A 12,558-nucleotide genomic window follows, 5' to 3' on the forward strand; every position below is an offset into this window, starting at 1 on the left:
CTCCACCTGCTCCTGTTCAAACGCATCAATCCGGAGATTTTGAAAAGCCACCTACCGTCTAAAACTGAAAATCCGCTTCATTCACCCATTTCAGCACAGGGGCGACGGCGTGTCGCTTAACCGTTCAAAAATCAGAAGCAATCCCTTCGTTTTTTTTTTGTGGCGAAAAACAATGCGACCTATCTCTCCTGGGAAGGGTCTGACCGGCTGGCTGGGATGAATCACAAACTGGTTTTGCTACACTTTCAGCATAGGGTGCCGCTCGGTGAACAGATAGCGCAAAAGCAAACAGAACATAACGCACCAAGCAGGAAGCGTTACGAATCAAGCACCCTCGAAAAGGGGGATGTGCAAGCAGTTCGGAGGTTTTCTATCGCCAACTGCAACCCGGCTGCACTTTCAATACAATAGACGCACGCTGAAAGGTATCTCTAGTACGCACACACACACGCATCTATGTGCACACAGCTGTACCGAAAAGTGGTGACGCGCAGTAGCATAATTTATGCGACGAGCATTGTAATCGTTTGATTAGGTACGGTGTGCATGTGTGTTTGTTTTGTTTTTCTTTCTCTAGCTTGCATATTGAAACGAGGAAAAAATACATACCAACGGCTATCAATATTACCAATTTGTATTGATGCAATGTTTATTGCGACGTTTCTCCCTTATTTCTGCGGTGGATTTACTCCATTTCTGCACAGCAAGTAGCGCCGGTAGGATAGAAGTGTGGTAGCAGTGTTTGTGTTTGTGCAAAAACGGCTGTTTACAGAACTTTTCCCCCTCTTTCTGCTGTTGAACGCTTCTATCGAAGGTGGAGGAAACGATCGATTATCTCATCAACAATGCTCCCGTTCTACCTTTTGCCGAGATGGAAAGGGCATTAAGCAATCAAATGGGACAAGCAGAAATGCATGACTTTGACTGCGTAGTTATTTCGCTCAACCATAATCGGATCAACGGAGAAGGCACCCAAACAGGAAACCCCCCCCCCCCTTCTGTATCCTTTTGAAACATAAATCCTACACAAACACGTAAAAGCAAATGCGTCTTGAGCGAATAGAATGATTGACAGTGGAGGAAGTAAAGCGAGTGGAAAAGGGTAGACGAGATCCCGGCTTTCCCCTACTACGGGCTCTGTGAAAGTGAAAATATTTCCTCCGGACCGTTGTGCCTCTCCTTTTGCGCAGTCGATGCACGTGGCATTGTTTTTACACATACGTCATTCCGCTCCGAAACTCATGCAGAACGCCCAGAATCCCTTAACGCTGCGACTAATCGGAAATAGTTTTCACGTTTCTTGTTCTCTACACTTCTCTCTTTTTCCCTTTTTTCTTCCTGACCCCTTTTTTCCACTCGAAACCCTTCCTTCATCATCGCCATCATCGTGGATCGTTTGATGTTGGGTGGGCAATGAAATGGTTTGCCAAATTGCCTAAGCAATTCCATTCAATTATCACGCTTGGAATGGTTGGCTGAGAATCTTGGGACGTGCGCGTGTGCACCTTACCCAGCCCCGGGGGCTCAAAACTACCCGTTGGAGAAGGATTCGTTGTTGCATTCCTTTTATTTTCAACGGGCTTACTGTTGCCCTTTTATTTTACAAACCACTGCCCAAGACACGACGCTCGGTTCGGTTGGTTTTTGGTGCCGTTTGCCTCGGATATGAAATGCAACATAGAATTTCTTGGAGCTTCTGGGAACATCGACTTTCCAGTTAAATTCATTTGAGCAACGCGCAGAGAAAGGTCGTTGCGGTGCAAGAATAAAGTAAGGTAGGTAGGGTACGTTTATCAAATTTCGTTATCACTTTTTGGTTACGATAGGGCCGCTCGGTCGTTAGCCCTTCTTGCAGTGGATCGAGAAGATCAAAAGCGTATCAAAAGCATTGTAATCTAAATACGTTTGCTCTGCGTATTATTGCTTACTGTGTCGCATTTTATTTGGAGAATAAAAAAAAACGCATAACAAATGTCGCAGAATAATAATGATAAGAGATTATTTGCAATTTATTTACAAGTGTCAAGCGGGTAGGAAGGATTTCCATGCAATCTGCGAGAAACATATTTCATTTTCTCCGAAATTATCATATCTAGGACTTTGAATGGCACAGCATATTTGCTTTTCAACTTCCTTGAACGCTGTATGATTTAAAAAGCGTGTGCTACATTTGCCTTTGATGCATATTGCTCACTGTGTGCCCATTACAAATAGCAAAAATAGAATAAATATTGTGATTCCTTCCAAACCATGTGTGTCCCATTGTGCAAATAATAATGCAAATAATTGTCGTTTGACAATATACAATTTTACTTTAATGTTGGTTTCTATTGACATTTCATCATGTTATTGCTTCTAAGTAAATAGCGTTCTCGACTGGAAATGGTAGATGTCTCCAAGCTGCAAGTATCACAAGTTCTTATAGATTACGATAATGTTTCATATATTACTAAGATTGTGAAGTTTGAAAGGTTTGAACTTTTTTGTATTTTTCTTGCGTTTATTGTCATGTCTTGGATAAACATGTCATGTCAGCAACCCTCACTCTGTTTCGCGAGAACCCGCAAATGCAGAGAGTGATAATAAAATAAAAAATAATATTTCCTAGATTTCATCTTATTTATCTTTTCCTTAAATGCTTTCATTCTTAAACATCATAAAGATGATTTTTTAAATAATTTTTATTGTTAATGTTTACAATTGTGATTTTTCAAATGCACCAACATTTCTAAACTTGCCCTGCTGGGCAATCGATGTGTTTAAAACGGTTTAATGTTGACGATTTAAGTATGCATTCACTAACATCCAAAGTCGGATAAAACAATTGCAATATTTTCTTTGCGTTAATGGTCTACCATTTCCTGCATCATCCCTTACGTTTGAAACCATTAATCATGCATTCAGCGTTGCGTAAATGGTGCAAAAGATATGCAAACATGCTCATGAACCGACATTCAGCACAGCAGCATCCAACAGCTGATAGTAATAATAATCGAACGACAGAAACAACATCATCGAAAATATTTATCTAAATAGGTACTCATGCACAAAAGAACGCATTTCCTGACAGTACACGACCATGAATATCTGATTCAGAATATTTGATCATCGAGACGGGGAAGTTGTTTTATCAATTTTTGGCAGCTTGAGCAAACGCAATGAAAATAATGCTCGCACGCGAACAAGGACCAAAACCGTTACCCTACGGCTGAGTGCATTGGCAGTGTCGCAGAGGTTGCTGTGTGTGTACACCTAACGCTTATGTCAGCAACCCTCACTCTGTTCCACGAGAACAGAAAAAATGGAGAGAGAGTGAGAGTGTGCGTGTGCTTCTAAACCCAACATCAAATGCACCCCTAATGGTGAAGAATATTTTTATGTTGATTGTTTAAAATTATGCACAATTCATTATGCGTTCATGCGACGGTGTAAAAGTTCATCGGACGAATGAACAGTCTGCAGCAAAACATTGCTTTTACTCTCGCAGCATACAATTGGGTAGACGAAGAAGCGAGAGAGCGTACAGGGTTGCTGCTTTAATGATTACAACGTTTTAGTTTTCTTTTTTTTTGTAAATAGAAATTTTTCACCATGTATCAATTACGCACAAAATAACTTGATTTGAATTTAAAAAAAAACTAAAAAAATCTTCACTTTTAAAGAACAGAGATTGAAGTTCTCAACAAAATCCTTAAACATCTTTGCCCTCTCTTTGACTCTCACGGTTGACACTGCCCAAAAGAAAGAGAGAGAGAGAGAGCGCCGGCAGAGCTCACTGTTCATGTTTACACCGCCAATGCACAGCACGCACCGGTTCTGGTGCGATGATTTCAGAACCGTCTCGTCAGTATTTTGTTCAACATAGCCGCGCGTGGCCACAACGGCGCCGTACGCCAGTTAGAACGCGCACAACAAAAAAGCCGTTAGCGTAATGTTTCGCGTAAGTTTCGTTTTGGTTGTTTGGTCGCCGTTCAGCACCCTCGTTTGAAATAAACTTTTATTTGTGATTTAGTTTGGATTATATTATTCGTTTATGTGTGTGTGTGAGTGAGAGTGTGACCACAGTGTAGCGTATTGCTCTTTGCGGCATAGTGATTGTCAGTGTTGTGATGATACGTATTGTTTGTTAGGGGATGATCAACGTGCGTTTGGTTATAATTTATTGCAATCCCTCGCTTCGGTTTGCCACACACGACTAGCGTCTGTCACGAACGCGTACCAAAGCATCCGAAGTGTTAGGTGTTTAATTGTAAAACAGCCATGCGGATTTGATAGATGAGGGTTTTGCGCATCACTCGGATTACGCACACGCGCACGGTCGGGATTGGACTGACGGCGTCTCGTTTGATCCTTTGTGTGGCCCATTAAGGGCAAATGTGGATAGATGATCTAGATAAATCTATTTACAATCAGTTGCACAAAACTTCTTCATAATCTCATTTTAAGAAAACCCTTCAAGAAACGAAAATCCCACGGGAAATCGTGATTTCGCCGTACCCTCCCTATCGCTCGCGATCAAACATTTTAATAACTCACAATAAAAGCGACAGTTTTAGCTCAAATCAAACAACCCATCAAAGCAAAGAGTGAATACATAAATCCCGACTTTTATCCTGCGTATGTCTGTGAGGTCTCGGGAATCGGCAATTAAGCTATAATCGCTAGGCGGTGATCATAAATTTCGATAAGCGGTTCTAGTCCCTTCCCTCCCAGTGCTAGCGCCGGTCGGCCTGCGGCCTTCTGTGTCCCTGGTGGCACCCTGCGGTGGTCAATTGTGAGTTAAAAAACCTTTGTGCAGCTGTTTATGAATGTGCCGTATTCTCTGTGTACGCGTGCATGTGTGTGTGTGTGTGCGTATTTGTGTGGCTTTTTGTACGCGGTTGAATATCTTGCTCCTTTCCTGACCGGCCGCAAGGAACATGGCCAGGTGTTTTCGCGGAAAGGAAATCATCGCGGACACAAAAGCGGGAAAACAACACCGGTGTAAAATTATCGGATTATCGTTGATTTGTTTTCACTAGAGCTTTCCGACCCCCGGCCTGCACGCGTTCCTTCTCCCAGGGGTATGTTGCCCTGTTAGGCCCTTTCGCCGCTACTGCTCGATTGCCTTGTGTAACGCCGTGTGCGGGACACCTTCTTGGTGGTGTAATTCAACAACTCGGAACCAACCGGATGCCGCCGGTGTTGAGTGTAATTCAATAATTGCAGATCGGATTATCGGGGAAAATGTGTGTCGCGCGGCCCCGCGCTGAGTGGTGAGGCATTTTTTACGTTTAAAATGTGTTTAGTTGATTGTTATGTTTTCTTTTCATTTTTACGCAAGGCAGTGAAGCATTATTGGTATGGTTTAGAAGTGAAGTGAAATGAAGTGTTTCTTTTTGTAAAAAATAAACAAAAACTAGTGAAAGTGTCATTGATGAGTGGTAGTGAAAAGTGTTCTTTAAATTGTTTTTTGGAAGAAAAGTGTATGCAAATTGAATGATAAATAATAAAGCAAATATTCTTCTCTATAAAGGAGTAGATGATAAATGAAAAGTTTTTTTGTTGAAAAAAGTGCTCGTGAACGCTTTGTATCAAACAATACTTTTTTCACCTTCCCTTTTGGTGAACGGTGCAACGTTACAGCACCACCGGCAGCAGTAATACAAGTTCTTGTGAAGCGTTGCAGAAGCATTGATGCACCTTACTAAGGGATCGATGTGTAACATGAACATTTTCTAAGGTAAGCAAGGATCAAATAACATTCAGAGCACGATCGAAAATCTTGTACGGGACGAAAAAACACAATCAATGCGGGATTAGAGTGAGAACAGAAAAACAATAAAAGCAATTCAACTGATTGGAAATGATTTTTTTTCGTTACTTTTGTATGTGCATTTCGTTGGATACGGTTGGAAATGGACAACAAAACGTTTCATCAATACAAGAAAGAATAAAAAAAAACTCCAAAAGAAACTTACACACAAACTATGCAAATTAAGTTGCCAATCAAAAATGAAATTAAGTATGCGTTAGCAAACAGATGGAAACTTGAGTGAATTAAATAGTTGTAGTATATTTTTTAAACACGAATGGAAAAGAGATTCACTTAATTAAACATTGAAATCATAACGCGTTTAACTGTTTCAATATTAATTAAACGTTAAAATGCTCGTATTTAATTGAAACGCATGTGAAACATCGTTTAAACCTCCAAACATTACAACAGTCACGAACAGCAATCGATGGTTAAAAACATGTAATGGGAAAAAATCCCCTTTCTTTACACTTGTGCAATCAAACTAAAAATGCTCCTTTTTCCCTACCAGCATGCTAGAAAATACTATACTCTCAACACTTACTATGCGCGTCTATTCAACAAATAACGGGTGCACTCCATTTTCTGCATTGTAACACCCTGGATTGTACTTCACTAAAAAAAAGCTGGCGCATCGTTTACACGGAAATGGTATTTACTTTTTACGGTGTAGCAAAAAGTAAATTGGTGTAAGGCTGGGAGTTTATGTTCGTTGATGGTCAATGTTTGCTTTGGGCTGAAAAAAGCCTCGATGGAAACAACATGCAACTTGCCATGGCTGGAAATGCGTGAATGGATAAATTAAATGGTTTGTATGAATGCGTTAGAGACAAATTGCATCACTTTTTGTCTTATTTTTTTCTGACAAAATAAACTAAATTTTGACAAAAATATTTCAATTTATCAGACAAAAATCTTCACTATTTTCCTTATTTCATTTCATCACTAACACAAACTGAAACTAACTTATCAAATTAAAAACAAACAACATGCTAAAAGAGCGATTTTACCTCGTTACAAACGTTAAACCAAGCAAATAAATCGATTACTTTTAAAAGCTTAGTCAATGTAGCGCCACCTAAACACGACACGCCATCCCTTGCGCGATCGATCATTCCCAATAAAACCTTTTAACGGGATCGAAACGCCTCCCCAAATAAAGCCGAAGCTAATCCGCATCAAATTTAATTCTAACCTTTCATGCGACTAGCCGCTGCTACCATGCGATCATTTGAACGACACCAAAGGAAATGGAATCTGCCCGCGAGGCATCGATCCGTAGTTTGCATGAGTGGGCAATATTTTCGTACAATTCATTTAATTGGTTTCAGATCAACACAAAAGATCTAAACGTACCCAAGATCAATGGTGAGAATAAAAGAAGATACACACAACTGAATCGCTGCAGTTCCATCGTGCCTGTCATTTGACGGACAGTTCGGTATCCCAGAAATTGGCCCAATTACAAGCCAAGAACCTGCGCCCGAAAACGGTGTGCCTTTCTAGCGGCCGGGTAGCAGCTAATCTTGATGCGTTCGGACTCGAACCACGAAACGGCACCACTGCCAACACTCGTATCTTGTTTCATTGTTTAAAAAAAAATCAAAGACCAAATCTCGCATCAATTAAAGTGTCTAGTGCGTGACCTGAGCCCGTAGGCTTGTTCCGTTTCACTTGTCCCGTAGCCGTGAAGCGGATTCGACAAACATGCCCGTGTTGAAAGGCTTCCCGAGGATTTGACTTGACGAATTTATTGACATTTTATCCGTGCCCAGAACGGTCAGCACATGTTTGTTTTCAGCGGTCTGGCACGCAAAGGGGAACCTGGGGAACCCACTGGTGGACTGCACTGTGGGTTTTGCCTGGAGTCAACACCGCCGACCGAACCAATCAACCACTTCACGGAAGAGTGGCCAGAACCAAGTGGGCTTAGTGTTCGTTTACACTTCCTGGCTTTGGACAGCCACACTCTGGCATTGCACGAGGACACAGCGGGTTGAGAAGCCGGACAGCTCACCAGAAAGAATAGGAAGTCGAGCTTCCGGCAGTTCTCGCCCTTTTGGCCAGAAAGCTTTGCACTGGAGCTAATCTGCTTAGCGACACTCTCTTGAAGCCAAGGATCCTCTTGAAGCAGGGATGGCCAACCCCGCTAATAACAACAACTCGTCTATCGTACTGCTGTGAAGAAGTTGTTCCGCATTTCGCACTGGAGCGTGCACTGACCAGTACCGAAAGGATAACGGAATGTATCTCAGCAACGTGTCATTCTACGGCACAACCAGGCAAGTTCGCGTGTGTTTGCGCTGACACAACTGATTCCCATTACGCCATCAACGCCCATTACCATCCTCATCATTCCCATTAGCATCCTGCAACCTGGTACTTCCAGTGCTCGAATCGAAACAGATGCGTGTGCGCGAGGGTGAAGAAGCTTGTGTCAGAGCACACAATGAACGGTGGCAAGGACGTCTTAATTGTTTGCCGGTACGTGTACTACGTGTGAGCTTTCCGCTTCCCGTACACGATCTTCACACTTTAACGGGCGTCCCAAATCGCTAGCAAGACGCTTGCCGCTGATGCTGGTGAATACCGACGAAGCGATTCTTCGTATCAACATCGAGGCGTATCTTTGCCGATTGTCTCCAAAGTCAAAGCTCCCGGGCTTCGTTAATCCCGTGCCGTGCGGGGCTCTGAGGGAAGTCAAAGTTAAGTTTGCTCCCCGCTCCCGCTAAAGATGGGTTGATCATGAAGGTATGTGAGGTGAAGTTGAATCTAATTTTATCCCAAAGCCGTTGGTTTTGCAAATGGATCCTGGCGCGCCTGGCATCCTCCGTGCACGGTACCGTTTGTTCGGGTAACTTTAATTAAATAATAAAATTCCTCCTCCTCCTCCTTGCGGTGTGGTAAGGAGAACCGCAAAATATTTACCGAACAGAAACAGGTGAAAACGATGGTACTGCGCGATGTCTGGGTGGGTGGGTGTGTATGTGAGTTTGTGTATGGGCGTGTGGTGCGAGACAGTTAGATAATTCTCCAACTGATGTAAATGAGCACAGGAATCGGTTGTATGCGCGGCAGGTAAGCATTTCAGCAAACCATGCGAAAGACTGGCAAACATACGGGAAGACTAATCCGGTACATCTTCGGTGTCTTGTAATTAGCAGAAGTAGATGACGGTTGATGAAGTGTACGGTTCTTTTGTTTAATTAAGGGAAGATAGAAAGATAGAGCGAGTTCGGTAGGAGATGTATTATTGAGGTAATTTATGAACGTGAGTGGGTTAAAGATTAAATTTTTTATTTTAAATTTATATTAAACTCAACGTAACAGATCTTTCTTTATCTTTGTCCGAGGGCCTACTTTTCGAAAAAAATAAGCAATACAACTCATAAAACTTTTCCCGTTGCAAGTCTCGCACCAGTGATTGATAAACCCGCCCGAAAGGGTTCGGAAGCCTTTCGGGAGCCTTATACTACATTAAATTGTCTCCCTGCCTGACACACTTTTGATTATTCCATTCCAATTTTGCTTTCTTTTTTTACCCTTATTTCTGCCACAAAAAAGTAACACTTCCCCGACGGGTCGATGCGTTGCCCGTTTCTTTTCCACTCAATTGCCTCGCCGAGTGTTACATTCGAACGACACTCGTTGCCATCGTTGACAACCCTTGTTACTGTCACGGTTTGACACCTGGCTTAAAACCGTTCGAATAACCACGGTGCACAATGGTGGAAAACTTACACAGTGCTGTTTTTTTTTTTTTTTTTGCAAAATTGATACGAAATAAAATAAGGGACATGCATACATACGACCTGACGTAGGGGTCCGTGTGAAAGAGTTCACTCGCAACGCTCCTTGTCAACGCGGAACGATCGACATCATCATATGTTAAACGTGATTGCATTTTAGCAGCAAACGTTCGAATTTGACACACGGCTATCAGCTCTCGTAAAAACGTGCTCAACTCCCGCCCCGAATGATTGACAGCTATCAGAATAACCTTTCTAGGATCAGTCGCGGAGCATGAACCGTGCCGCTTGCATCATTATCAACGAATCTAATTTGTGTTTGATTAACACACTTAAACCGCAGCTGAATATAACCGGGAGCAAGAGGCGCCAACTTCATTGGAAAATGCTTTTAATATACCTAATCATAGCGGTAGGCAAACGCAATTCCCAGCTTCCGAATTACGCTCTATTGGCAGCCACACCGGTGTAGATTATCGTTACCATCGTGCAGGTGTGCGCCCGTATCTCTCAGTATTGGGAATGGCTTCGACTGGAGGCGAAATGCTGTGCCAGTACCGCAGAGCACCGTCGTAGGTGAATATATTTAATTTAATTCTCCATAGGCACGGCTGGCCAGCACCAAACAATGTCACACGTGGTGAAGCTAAACCACATTTTGTGTGCCGGGAAGTCTCATGCCCAGTGCCAGAACATCCTTTCTCACCCGTAAACATCATTAGTTCGCGGTACCTATCGCTTCGTAGAATCAAACCTGCTGACTTTCTACCGTGGCGAGGTGTGCCAAACCGAAACTACTCGGCTGGGATTGGAATACGGTTGCACAGGAAAAAAAAACCCACCCCTGGGCAAGTTCAAAGATACTCTCCCACACAACACGCCTGTGACCTTGATTGGCGGGGTATGTTTCTCGGAGTGCGAAAAACGCACCTTTTCGGGTGCAACCGATGGTGGTACGGTGAACATGCGAACAAATTAACAAACAACGTCATTGCCAACATCGGCCAAGCATAACGCGGCAGCCCTTTCCGTCGACGGAACGGAAACAGCTGTTTTGCGGATGCAAATGCTGTACAACTGCAGATGATTGTTTTGCGTACCGCTGCTCTACGACTGCTCTGCTGATCTGTCGCCAGTGAAGTGTGAAACTATTTCGGCACACGGCACCCAAACCCCGGGTGCACTCATCGATAACAATCGATGAGCGAGAGGCGCCTAATTGAAATGGGCGGTTATGGAAATGAGCGTTGGCAGTGCTGGCAGCAACAGTAGCAGCGGCAGCGGTAGAGGTACCACCATACGCTGACCCTCACGGATAACAGTTGGCGGGAATGGCTGGCACGGGCGTGTCCGCGTTTTGTGTGGTATTTGTTTGGTAATGAAATAAATTATCTGCTCGGATTACATTGGTGCAGTGTATAATCACAGCTGCTCCGCCGGTATAAATAAGGATTTTGTTGAAATCAGCATCTAATTAGGATATTTTACCGGCACAAACATTAAGTGTGAGCTTCCTGATGAGCTTTGGGTGGTTTTACTCGTCAAGGATAATGAATAATCCCGAGGAAATGAAATGTTTTATCTTTCATGTATGTGAAGTTTTTAGTTTGGCAGCTTTTGTTTGGAGACTGGTTGTTTCTTAAGTAATCTATTAAGTATACATGTTGGAACATTCATAAGGTTCCACAGAACTGTCAGCGCTCTGAGGGATAATAACATATAAATAGGAGAAAGGTGTCAACTTTCGGTCTTTCTCGAACACGGTTTCGACCAGTATAGAATAAAAAACTAATGTTTTGGCACTCGTTCACCAGCCTAAACAATTTGGTTGTTCATTTCATGTTAGAATTTCTAACAATACACGTATTTTCTCAATCAAATTTATTTAAATGTTTGTTGATAATACAAATTTTAACATCTTGAAGATCATAATTAACTTGTGTGATAAAACATAATAACGTTATGTTTTGCATTGTTTTAATTTTTTACATGCTGAAACTTGTTGACGAGCACACAACATACTTCAAGCTAGTAACCAGGATAGAAAATATGACAACTAAAAAAGTTTTTCCCTATGATATCTGTGTTTTACCACATATGTTCTAAATACTGAGTAAAAATTACACACGATCGAAGCCGTTCAAATGTTAATCAAAATAAAGACTGAATAAATAAGTAATTATCATATTTGCGACAGCAAAAAGAAGCACGAGCAACAACTCAATGAACTCACAATAGGCGAGAAAGTGAAAAAATAAGACTTGTTATACTTGTTCAAATCTTCACTTGCTTTCATGATGATCAATCAATTATTATTATTTATTCTTTATTTTACTTTTTTACTTGTGTATGGTAAATTCTTCAATTTAACCTTATTTATATCTCAATTTTTTTTTATTTGGTATTAACGCCCCTAATCACTCTTGAAACAAATTAAAAAGCGAACATTTGTGGGATTATGCAACTTGTGTGCAATCATGTCAGCAATCATTGTCAGCAATCATTTCCATGTATTTGAGAGGACGTAATCCTTTTTGTTTCAAGCAAAATGCTTAGAATATATCTAGACAGTGTTTGTCACACTTATCCATCGTCTATCCCATAGCATCCAGCTTCCAAAAAAGCAAAAGTGTACTGAATTTGTTCCGCAATGGTAAATTAAATACCCATTCACATTGCAACTATTTGCTAAATATTCATGCAAGTTCCGAGGAAAGATCTTTCAACAATCTCTCAACGGTAATTCATTTGCATAGTAACGGTAACAGTAGGGTGGAAAATTGTAACGTGAACCCTTTTCGAGCTACGACGCAGACGACACACACTCTTGCATTTTATAGCGAAATTGAGACTTTGGGACAAAATGGTTCACTGCGTGGTCGAAGAAAGCGGGGAAGAAGGTTTAGTGAGGGAAGTAAAAATGTCTGTAGAATGTTTCCATCTGCCAGTTTGTTGCTGCAAGGGTATGTTCGGGTAATCTCACCGGCCAACACTTCTGGCCCGTGGTCCTGG

General features: G+C 42.0%; 1 protein-coding gene across 7 annotated transcripts in view; it reads left to right on the forward strand.

Moving 5' to 3' along the window:
* The window catches only part of LOC121595891 (insulin-like growth factor-binding protein complex acid labile subunit), a 187,393-nt gene that overhangs the window by 100,349 nt on the left and 74,486 nt on the right, over positions 1 to 12,558 (forward strand). The window contains exons 1-2 of one of the 7 annotated variants that reach the window (XM_041920258.1): positions 3,855 to 3,940; positions 5,328 to 5,722. The exons of 5 other annotated variants lie outside the window; for them this stretch is intronic. The gene's annotated coding sequence lies outside the window, so the exon portion shown is untranslated. Of the gene's footprint in view, positions 1 to 3,854; positions 3,941 to 5,323; positions 5,723 to 12,558 lie in introns of those variants that run through there. One more of the 7 variants, XM_041920259.1, reaches the window with a different exon arrangement.

The sequence above is a fragment of the Anopheles merus genome, chromosome 3R (assembly GCF_017562075.2).
Source record: "Anopheles merus strain MAF chromosome 3R, AmerM5.1, whole genome shotgun sequence".
NCBI classification, from domain to species: domain Eukaryota; kingdom Metazoa; phylum Arthropoda; class Insecta; order Diptera; family Culicidae; genus Anopheles; species Anopheles merus.